This window comes from Ischnura elegans, chromosome 6 (assembly GCF_921293095.1).
Source record: "Ischnura elegans chromosome 6, ioIscEleg1.1, whole genome shotgun sequence".
Lineage (NCBI taxonomy): Eukaryota > Metazoa > Arthropoda > Insecta > Odonata > Coenagrionidae > Ischnura > Ischnura elegans.
This window is the reverse complement of record NC_060251.1, coordinates 81,268,716-81,280,043: the sequence shown is the minus strand read 5'-3', so window position 1 is coordinate 81,280,043 and position 11,328 is coordinate 81,268,716. Positions and strand designations below refer to the sequence as shown.

The window sequence follows — 11,328 nt, the reverse complement described above, 5'->3', positions numbered from 1 at the left end:
TATGTAATTGAGGAATTCCCAACGGTCAGAAAGGAGAGACAATGGTAAGAACATAATTATTAGTATTGACTGAATTATACGCCTATTTGTTCATCATACGACATATAGGGATTTATTCTTAGTTCTCAATGCAAATGGTATCAGTTTCAAGCAGTTTAAACACACTAAATGCCTGAAATCAGGACGCTTGTCAAAATATGGTTGAAACGGAAACTAAAAAACCTTTGTATGAGTGCAAGAATTTCAGCATGATTCGTTATCCTACAGTACCTCAATTACGTTCGGCAACTATGCCGCACCAACTTATCCCGATTTCCAAAGCTACTGTCAAAATTTTCCCAATCATTTATTAAAACTTACTTTGAGGGAAAATCCTCTCAACGGGCGATAAAAATATTATTTATTGTTTTTTACTTTCATTACTGTCCCGAATCAAGTGACATTGCTTGAAATTAATTTTATCAGCTATTATGCATAATCTATGTGAAACGGATATGTTAGGAATGCTACATTCATATATCGAAGAAACCCATAGATATTTTATTGCTGCTAGGAAAAAAATCATTATTTAATTTTTACAGCAGAGAATAAATTTTAAATCAATTTTGATTTTTTGCGTAATTCGATGAGTTTTCCTGACTTTCCTTGTCTTTCAGAATAGCCAACTGGACAGAGAATGGCCAACCGATGAAAATAGAGCATGCGGGAAAAAATACTTTCTGCTCATCCTTCAGCAATCAATAGTAACTTTGTGTCATCCTATGGGCATTAAATACGAGGCCTAGAACTACTTTCACGAAGTTAATGCATAATCAGAATGTATGAGTAAGAAAGATTGTTTTGGATTATATATACGAATAAAGGCACGGTAGCTACTTTGAAAGTAAGTTAAATCCGGTACGACAAATAAGCGAAGCGGACGAGAATGCCGCGGAGTAAAACTGCTTGAGAGAAGTTTTGTAGTCGAAGAGGACAGTACTTGTGAGAGAGAGCGAACAAGCACTCAGAGGGGATACTTGTAGCATGGCCGTTTATCAGGTCCGGGGGAAGAGGTACCAGCGACCGCCACTCCGCCTATAGTTGGAGTAAGCTATAACATATAAAATGATGTTTCCTGGAGTTTAGGTCAATAAACTAATTTTAAAGGTTTATTGACCTAAACTCCAGGAAACATCATTTTATATATTAAAATAAGGTCAAGAAAAAGGAGAAAAAATAGTAAGCTATAACTCAAATATATTTTTTCAATTTTAATGGTGAAGTACATTCAGATATTCGTATTTTTATTTTTATTGATAGTTTTGACTTTATTACATAACGCAAAGTAAAGTAACGCTTGTAGGTGCGCGAACTAGTTGCGCGGTAGAGAGTTTCCCTAGCGGCAAGAGCTGGGACTAAAATTTACGCAAGGGCGCACATTTGAACCGTAAACATCCGTAACAACCGCAGTATTAATAGGAGCAGAAACGTGGACGATGAGGAAAGAGGATGGGAAGTGACTGGAGGCATATGGTATTTGAGAGTGCCTACGGATGGAGAAGGTGAAATGGACGGATAGAAAGAGAAAAGAGTACGTTCCTCTTATTGAAGGGTGGGATAAAGCACTGCTGTGTGAGATAAGGAGGAGGCATAATGTGCGGTTTGAGCCTGTACTCGAAGGAGAAGAGTTGCTTAAAACTGCGATAGAGGGATGTTGGCTTTTCGGGGACGGCGGGAGAAAGAGAAGAGGATTGATGAACTGGATAAACATTAACGAAATTTTATTTTAATTTAACTTAATTGAAATTTCTTTATTTAGCATAGAAATTTAATTTAATTTTTAACGAACAATTAATTGAAAGAAAAAATAAATATGAAGGCGTTATACCGAGTTGAAGAAGGATACTCACTTAAAGAATGGGAACAGGCCTGGGCAAATAGCAAAGTGCTCCATGTAAACACTCGGTGAACGGAATATATATTGTGTTGATAATATCAAAATTAGCAAATAATTTGTCAGTCACTTTGAACGTGACTGTCGGATTCTTCCTTTATAAGACCCGTTGGGGAACGAAGAAAGAATATTTTTGTTTTTTTTTGTGACGAATAGCTAGTCTAAAAGTTACGTAATCACGTAAGTTTCAAGATTTTTGCGGCTTTGATTAGATGATCAGATGAATCCTGCAGTATCTTCGGGTTCTCAACTCTAAAGCCAACCCGGTGAGAACCCGCATATATTGCAGAAATCATCAGTAACGCTATTACCTCGAATTTGTCACTGTTGCTCTTCGATTGGGTTTACCTGTTTCTTAATTATAGCAATTTTGCATTCTAGAAAATACTGAGGTAATTTTTTTAAATGCTCAGTGGAAAATGCTAGTAATAAACTACTACTTTACTACACCGAAAGTTTCAAAATTATGGCGCAGTAAGTATTAAATGAGTTATTTGTTGCGAAAAGTACTAATTCATCAGGAGTAATATGCACTTTTAAAACACTTCTTTCTTTGTTTAGAACAACACTAATAACCTTTGTATGTATGCACCTGTTTCTAGAGCATATCAATTTTAAATCTAAGAAAATACTGAGGTAATTTTTTTTCATTTTTTACAGGAAAAAATTTTCAAAGAACAACTAGTGAGGATTGAACAAGTTATTTATAGCGAAAATAGACCGGATGACGGGAATAGATATGTCATTTTAAAAACGCTTCTCTCGCTGTTTAGAACACCACCAATAACCTTATTTTAAAAACCTTTTTTGAATACCTGTTACTCAAGTATAAAAGCTTTACATCTAAGAAAATACTGAGGTATTTTTTCATTTCATACAGGAAAATTCTGGCAGTGGCCTACTACAATACTTCATAGAATATTTCTAAATTATAGGGTAACTATTAAATGATGATGAATAACGTCTTAGAGTATAGGTCTATATTAAACGAGTTATTCGTCGCAAAATATACCGGTTGAAAGAGGAGAGATGTGTCCGTTTAAAAACACTTCTTTCCCTGTTTAGAACACCACCAACCATACCATCACCACACCCGTACTCTCCCACCTCTCTCCCCACCCTCCTACAACTCTCGTACGCTAACCAACTCCAAACCCTTTCCCCTCCCCAAACATCCTCCTCCGCCTCCACACGTATGCATATACACCCACCCATTCCTCCTCCGCAGCATCCCGTCTCCTCCTCCGCTCTACGCCCAAGGAGCTCTGCCTTTCCCCCTCTCCTCTCCCTTTCACCCTCCCCTCCCGTCCCCACCCCCCACGAGCACACTCTCCCCTCCATCCCGTCCCACTCGCGAGTTGTACCACCTCCTCCACGCTCAGCTCTCAGCTCCAATAGTCGTTTGGCGACTTCCAAGCGGTGAACACAAGAGCGGAGGAACGCGAGGAAAGAGGAGGGTTGTCGTAGCGAGGAAGCCCAAGACGGGGGAAGAGTCGTCCAAGAGAAAGAGAGCGGGAAAAGAAGGTGTTCGCACTGTTCGTAGAAGTTTGGTTTTGCGTGAGGAAGAGAATTGGATGTTTCTCGTTCGTGAAGGCGAAGGAAGTCTGGTCGTTTCGGTGGTGCTACTCGAAGAAGTTTGCTCGTGAAGGAGAGAAGAGTACGGAGAACTGAAAGTGTGTGGCAAGGACGAGGAAGGAAAAGTGACCTAAGGAGAGTGACTTCGCTGGCTGATTTGCGCGGTGTTGGATTTTTATAGCGATTCCCGGACAGAAAAGGTGAGTCTTGTGATATTTTTTTCTCCTTCTCTACATTTTAAATCTTTCATTATTACCCCTCTCCCTTGGAGTGGAACATACATTTGCCTTAATCTGGGGAATTTCCTCTGGGGGTATTACTCTGGGGAATTTCTTGAAATGTTCCCTATTTTGTATTTCGTAATGTGTATCTTAACTTGGCCAATTCAACGAATTCTTCTTTGGACTATAAGCATATTTACGAGGCATCTATGATTTATAGTGTAAACGTCCGCGATCGCGGAAACTCTTTCGTTGCCGCATCAACCGCTGTAGAAAAATAAAACTCTAAATACTTCGGCGTCCTTTTCACATACATTTTCGAAGAGGGGATAACAAATTGCTCTCTATTGAGAAAATCTCGGTGTAGGCTGTCGCATCATCGAGTAATCTATGCCTTGTAGCACGAAAATAACAACAGAATGTCCTTCATCGGAAATGTCCTGCCATGCGGCTTCGCGTGAACCAACTAGAACGTGGGGTTGGTTGCTTTTACATACTCTATTCCAGCTGGTTTGCGAAAAGTCACGTGTGGGAAGACTTTCCTTCCATCCTGTCCAAAATATCGAAGGCCCGCCTCTCTCAGCCGTTCAAGATGCACAAAAAGGATAATACCCTCCATCGTGAGAGACCCTACTCTTCCTTTTACTTGGCCCAACCAGACCTTGTTTTTGGCGCCAAGTTTCGCTAGGACCTCGCCCCAAAAAAAGATTCGCCCATTCCCTTCATCCGGGAAAGATCGTGTTCCTGGCTAGAAGCTCCCACACACTTCGTGAGGAGCAACAACGACTGGGCTAGACGTAAGCACCTGTTTAACGCCGTACCCTTGTGATATTCTCAGTAACTTCCGACACACTCTACCTACCTATGTATATATTTTGTCTTTACTTTTAATTTTATCCTTTGATTATGGGTTGATGGTTTACTTTTTAATTTGGTGGGCAGGGGTAACTGTGCTTGGACCGCTAGAGAGATAATTCGGAACGAGAACTGCTGTTATCTTCAGAAACGTTTTTTTCCATCAATTGCGGTGCAGAATGTAAAGCGACCATAACAAAATTGAATAATAGTTAATGGATCGTTACTGAGAAAATATGGGTGTAGGTTGACACATTTTTGAGTGATCTACGCTTTGTAGAACTGGTGCGAGATAGGTAGTGGCCCCACATTCACGCAAGGGTGACTGAAAATTCGTAAAATCATGCTCGAACCACTCGAGATAATTTCGAACGATAAATACTCGATTTAGGGGGATTGAACTGTGGTTTTCGAGATTTTCAAACGATTTAAACACGGTAGTTTAGTTCCCCTTTATTTTTTTCTCTCGCTCGGAATTATTTCTCTATCGTTTTTAATCATAAATCTCCCTGGCCACAATCTTAAAAAAGCAAACTATCAAAATATAATGAAAGGTTGTAACTGAAGGTAAAGACAAAATAAATAAATAGGTAGGTCGCGCACGCCGGTCGTCTCTGGAAATACCGCAAGGGTAAGTCGATAAACAGGTGGACGAATAAATAGATAAATACAGTCCTTGTGTGCCGTCTCTGGAAATAACATCGGGTGATGAGTTTGATATGTAAGCGCTTGGTCGTCGTATGAGAGGATAAGACAACCTTCGCAAATTTATTTGGCGACGGGCCACTCGAGAGGGTGGCTAATTTCGCGAAGGTGTGGAGCCGAGGTCAAAAATGTTCGGCCGAAGACACTCGGGGAGTTTTTCGTCTTTCACTGAAGTGGCACAGGTGTGAAACGAACAAACAAGATAAAAACATCAGGTGGCTTAGCAGTGAGTAATTACTCATGCTTACAGAGTTGAGACAACAAAGATGAAATTAATTACAATTGCTGCACTCTGTTACTTCAAGTCACAATTTTATTTACAATGATTTTTTACCAGTTTTATCTTTACGATGTTTGTTTGATGAATTCGTACGTGTAAATTCACACAAATTTATAAGTTCAAAGACTATAGTTTTATTAATTTTGTAATTTATAGAATGTTAGTTTATATTATAGTTTTACATGCCCCATCGAGAATAAAACATGCTTGTGGAAGTTATAAAGTGGTATTCTATATGATTGTCATCTTTCGCCAAAGCATCTCTGAAACAATCAAATAAAAGTTAAGAAAGGACTATTTCCTATGTTTCCATCCTATATGGATACCAGCATTGTACATTAGGGTGTAAACGTTCATACTCGCAGCGATAACGAATGGTAATAAAACTTGAAGAGAAAATAACTCCCTCAACGGAACCATTTTCAATCTCTGTCAACGAATACCTAACTTTTGACGTAATAATTACAGTGTCAACGACTCTTAGGTGGAGAATGACAATGAAGAATTGATCCTTTCGAGAACACAAGTGATGTGGTGGTCGATGAAGTGGTGTTTGAGGGATGGAAACCATGAAGTCTTGCGCTTATGTTTCTCATGCTAGCCGCAGGTACCATTCAATTTTAAAATAGGGATAATTTGAGTGATAGAGACGGAATAAATAGATTGGTTATGTAAGATAGGTAATTTAGGAAAAATCTTTTGAAGAATTGGAGAGTTTTTTTTCAAGAGCGCACATGTTTGACGTCTGATAGAATGCCGCGCTGCTTTCACTCGTGGTGCTTCGGAGAAAATCTGTTGTTTACAAGCACAAAAGTGCACATGTGACATGATCAATTGATGCCATCGAATTAGTGCATTTATCTTATCACTGATATCACCCGCGCATTTATCGTAGGTTGTACCTCGGTAGCCTTGATATTTGTCCCACATGCATTTCCACTTGGTACTCTGCAAGACATACGTATGTCGTTTTGCCAGGGGTCAGTATTTTTACCAAAATGCATATTGGTATTATGCTACATTTCAAATCATTTTTGGCGTTGTGAATATGATACTCATTTTCGTAATTACAAGGTAGCAGTTGCCCCCTCCTAGAATAGAACATTTACCCTATTATAGAGAGTAGACCGTGAAATTACATGCATCCTCCTCAAAATGGCATTCCCAAAACCTTGTAACTATCAACCTATCTGTATAACGGTGGTATCACTCCCTGACGAAAGACTACGTTTTTAACGGCGTTGCATAATCCTACAGTCTCATTTGGATGAAGGTTAAAATTAGTGTAATGTGAATCAAGAAGACCATTTCGAGTCGAGCTGACTCAGTTCCGCTTAAAGACAGCGAAACGGAATAATTACCGTAAAATTGTCGCGCGAATCAAATCAAACTAATAAGATGTGTTTCATGCCAATTCTGATCCAAATAAAATGTTATTTTAACGCAAAGGTATTATATTTTTCTAATTAATTGAGGGAATCGCTCATCTCAGGAAGGACGTTTTTCTTGGTTCAGTCATTTGCTGAATTGAATTGACCCAATTTAACTGACTGCATCCATATGCTTTCCATTAAAAAATGAATCCTGCATAATTGGATATTTTGGATCTATGAGCATCGTAGAGCGTATCGAATCGAATTATAACTGAATCTATTGCATCCCGTTGGATTTCGCAGCATTCACAGAGGTCAGGTTGAAGAATTTCACTGTATCCACCTACATATTTTGCAACTGTATGTTTGCCAATTGAGCTCAAATTCACCGATGATTTTAGGGTCATTGAATAACATTTTGAAGCAGAATGAAGTAGTTAGTGGTTATACCTCAATAAAGTTTGAAATAAAATAGTTAAGAAAATACACACGACACGTAATGCTTTCGTATTGGTCCTGCTATGTACTGCTCTAACTAAGGCGAATCATAACCACTAGCAATCAGGCCTCCTGAAGACAGTAAAAAACCTTTTAATTCATGAGTCATTAAATAAATTGCCGCTGAAAAAGTCACGAGTAGCTTAATGAATATAGAAATATTATGTTTTGCATTTCAATCCGAAGCATAAAAAATTAATTTCTGTGGATATTTTCCAATTTCATACATTTTTAGCGTTTTAGAGGGTAGTTTGTTAGGTAAACGAGAAGGATGGATAAGAATAAGATTTTTAGATAGAATGAAAGTGAGTAAGCCATGTTGTGAATTGAAGTGGGAAGTGCTTGAAAGAAGGGGAGGCTCCCGGAATGTTTCTTAAGTACTCCATGGAAACCTACCTTAATCGGCAGAATACTTAATCGGTCTCGTTAGCTGCCTTATTAGGATTTGCTTTCTTGCCTAAAATTTACAGCGTCCCTACCCTAGGTATCGTAATATAAATCATATACCATCATTTGTGAATTTCAAACCCAATAGCCACCTGAATAGCCCGATCATCTTCCTCCTGTCGGATTTACGATGGTGGTTTCTCCACTGTAGTCGGCTAAGGATGAGGAGACCACGGGGAACAGCGATTACGCATTGAGGACCGCCGCATCCGCTCCTCTTTCAAGTCCTCCTTACAACAGGGTCCTTGCCGACCTCTCCAGGGACCGGATCCGGAGTCCTCAGCGGGTAAGGGCAGACCCAACTACTCAAGAGCCATTGTGAGTCTAAGGCGGTCCCAGATACTGACGTGGGGCGGCGTGTCTCTGAGGAGGTAGCGGCAATGCGAGGAAGAGGCGTGACGGACCCAACTGGAGAGAAGAAAGACAGGGGAAAAGAGGGAGGCATTGTCGACGTCCAAGGAAGAAAAGACGAGGGAACAAGGAGTATTCTAACGATTCTAACGTTGTGGAGGAGACCACGAAGATCCTCAGTCATATGCCACTGCTCCACGAACTACCCCTTGGGGAATGAGCAAAAAAAATGTATCCATTTAGTATTAAGTAGTGTTACTTTCAGTACTGGCTAAAGTGCCGAATTTAGAAATACTGGTCAATAAGGCATTAATGCCATTATTATTTTTATTGTTTAAGTATGCTAAATATTAAGGTAGGTTCCATGGAATACTTTAGAAGCATCCTGGGAGCCTTCCTTCAATTAATGCCATTAAGCTTTAAGATTACAAAAATAAGCAGAGAGAACCAGAATCGAGAAGAATCAGTTTTTATTGTTTTAGATCAGCTGGTAATCCAGTACCTCCTAAAACCTGAGCAGAAAAATGAAAGCTCTATCGGAACACCTTTGCTTTAGCACACCTTTTCGACGGGTATTTGTTGCTAAGAACAGAGGGGATAGACCGAAATTCAAGCTGGAACATACGGAGCAAGGACACTGTAAGTTTAATGCCGCGTCTTTTTAAAAGAAAGAGAAGAGATTTTGTTACGCGTACTCTTAAAACGTCTCGCTTCTGTGTCCCTCTGAGACTTCAGATCTAACAGTTGTATTTCCTCCTAAATTAATTCCAGTGGACGCTATTATTCTTTACTTTTCTCCTCCTCCGATTTTAAAATTTGGAAGGACCCAATACCGAGGAACTACTCTCTGCCAATACGTACCCCTAAGACTCCCCTGCCCTGCATACCTCATTTATCTCACACCCAGACGATACTCAAAAGACTTACATATGTATATAATGCACAAAGGTTAAGAAAACACTTAGCTGTTTCACAAAATAAAATATATTGCGACCGGTTTCGATACAGCGTATCAGATGATGATTCGCTGTATCGAAACCGGTCGCAATATATTTTATTTTGTGAAACAGCTAAGTGTTTTCTTAACCTTTGTGCATCATGAAGGAGTTTCACCATGTTACGCCAACCACCATCGCATTTATATGTATATAACTTGAGCAATTAGCAAGAATGCTAGAATATCCTGCATATGTGCCAAAAAAATGAGTGAATCGAATTTTAATTACATTAAGTACTCCAGAAAATGCTTGGACAGTGATTACACGACTCGTGTGCCTATATCTTCGGTAAAAAAGTCTCCACAGAGTCGAATTCATCCATTAAGGAAGAATCCTGGCAACATTGTTCTTAATTTTCTTAATTGATTTCAACTCTCCATGTTATGCTGATATCATCACCGTGTAAAACACCCTACACATTACTTGGAGAAGTAATAGCGGCAATAATCCCAGAATTTGATCAAGACTCGTCGCTCTGTGACCCAGTGTATGAAGAAAAAAATTACTGCTCGAATATTCGGGCTAAATATAGATCACCGTTTAAAAAAAAGTGATTTTTCAAAAATGTACCAACCTTCCTCTTTCCTTTTTTTCCTCTTCCGAAAATTATGTACATGCATCCTCATCCCGCGTATTTACCCGATCAGCATCAAAAGAGCTTCGCATGACACCATCTGTTGTCTTCAAGGGTCTTTAGTGCCAGTAGAAGTGGGAATTCCTACAGGATATGAGCTCTCCGCTCGTTCTGAGAGAGCGTTCAGCGGTCGGCGAACCTCGGATTCCTTAGGAGGTCAAACCGGGTGAAAAGTGCAGCAGCGCAACGAATTAATCTCAATCCAGAGAAGGTGGTTGGTGGTACGAACACACGCGATGGATGCTCCACGGTATCCAAAAGGAAGAAAATACAAGACTGAGAAAGAAAAATAAACCCTATCTTTAACTCCTATCCTCTATAACTAAAATAGGGGTTTGAGCTAGAATCAAAAATACGATTACACAGTATCGCCCGTTTCGAGATTAATAATTTAAAACAATTATAATCGCATATTTTCGTCCAACCTTTATTGTTTGACGTCCTTAAAAATCCAGATTATTAAATAAATGTCGAAAATGCTGGGTAGCAAAGAAAAATCGTTTACACGGTATCTGCAAACTGCATCCAAGAAAATATTTGCGTTGCCATAGCTCAGAAACTAAGGAGTTGCGACCCCATTTTTATGGGCAAAAAATGCTTAAAACTGTCTCCTCTACCACCTCCTAAAGTATTGTAGATCCCTCTTGAAACACCCTGTAATTGCAGAGAAATATGTTACATATATCCACTTCCAGCGGAGCAGCTATCCTCGTTATTGCGAAACCAATTATCTGCTCCAGTGTGGAGATCTAAATCTAAGTTAGTGACTAATGAGTTCCGATCCCATTTTTATGAACCAAAAAAATGGTTAAATTGTCTTCCGTATCACCACTTGAATTGACTTTGAATTGAAAAAACTTTAAGATTCCACGAAATTACTTATATTCCTACACCAAAACTTGAAACTTATAAAAATTTCTTTAATTATTTAGCACCAAAATTGTATGTGAATCTTTGGCAAAAATTACAAGGTTGTAATAGCAAATATGAATTTGTAAAAAAACTGAGAGACTGGTTGTTTAGTAATAAAAATATTGAATTTTTATTTCAGACAATTAAATAATCTGTTCGTTTAGTTGCTTAAACCTATTTTGTTACCAAATTTATTATTAATTTATTTCATGTTAATTTTCTTATTACTTTATTCTAATTGTATTTTGTATGCTTTAAAGATTGTTTATGCACACATGGACAAATGTGTCTATGAAAGACTCATAGAAGAGCCTCTTTTGTTTTGTTTAAAGGTTACAAGAATGTACTGCCGAGCATTGCCATATTTTATGTAATGGCAACCCCTATTCAAGACATGTCTTAAGGGGTGTCTATTTCACTGGTTATGTATGTACATGTAGTAATATTTTGGGGCAGTGGAATAAATATCTTTATTCTTTATTATAATTATTGCGGATTCCTCCCGGAACACCCTGTATATGGTGCAAGTGACCTGAGCTGCTGGTT

At 38.9% G+C, this 11,328-nt stretch overlaps 1 protein-coding gene across 3 annotated transcripts in view; it reads left to right on the top strand.

The window, feature by feature from the left end:
- The first annotated feature begins 3,299 nt into the window (after positions 1-3,299).
- Positions 3,300-11,328, top strand: part of LOC124161063 (extensin) — a 178,719-nt gene continuing 170,690 nt past the window's right edge. For 2 of the 3 annotated variants that reach the window (XM_046537237.1, XM_046537236.1), the window contains exon 1: positions 3,301-3,708. The gene's annotated coding sequence lies outside the window, so the exon portion shown is untranslated. Of the gene's footprint in view, positions 3,709-11,328 lie in introns of all 3 variants that reach the window. The other variant, XM_046537235.1, reaches the window with a different exon arrangement.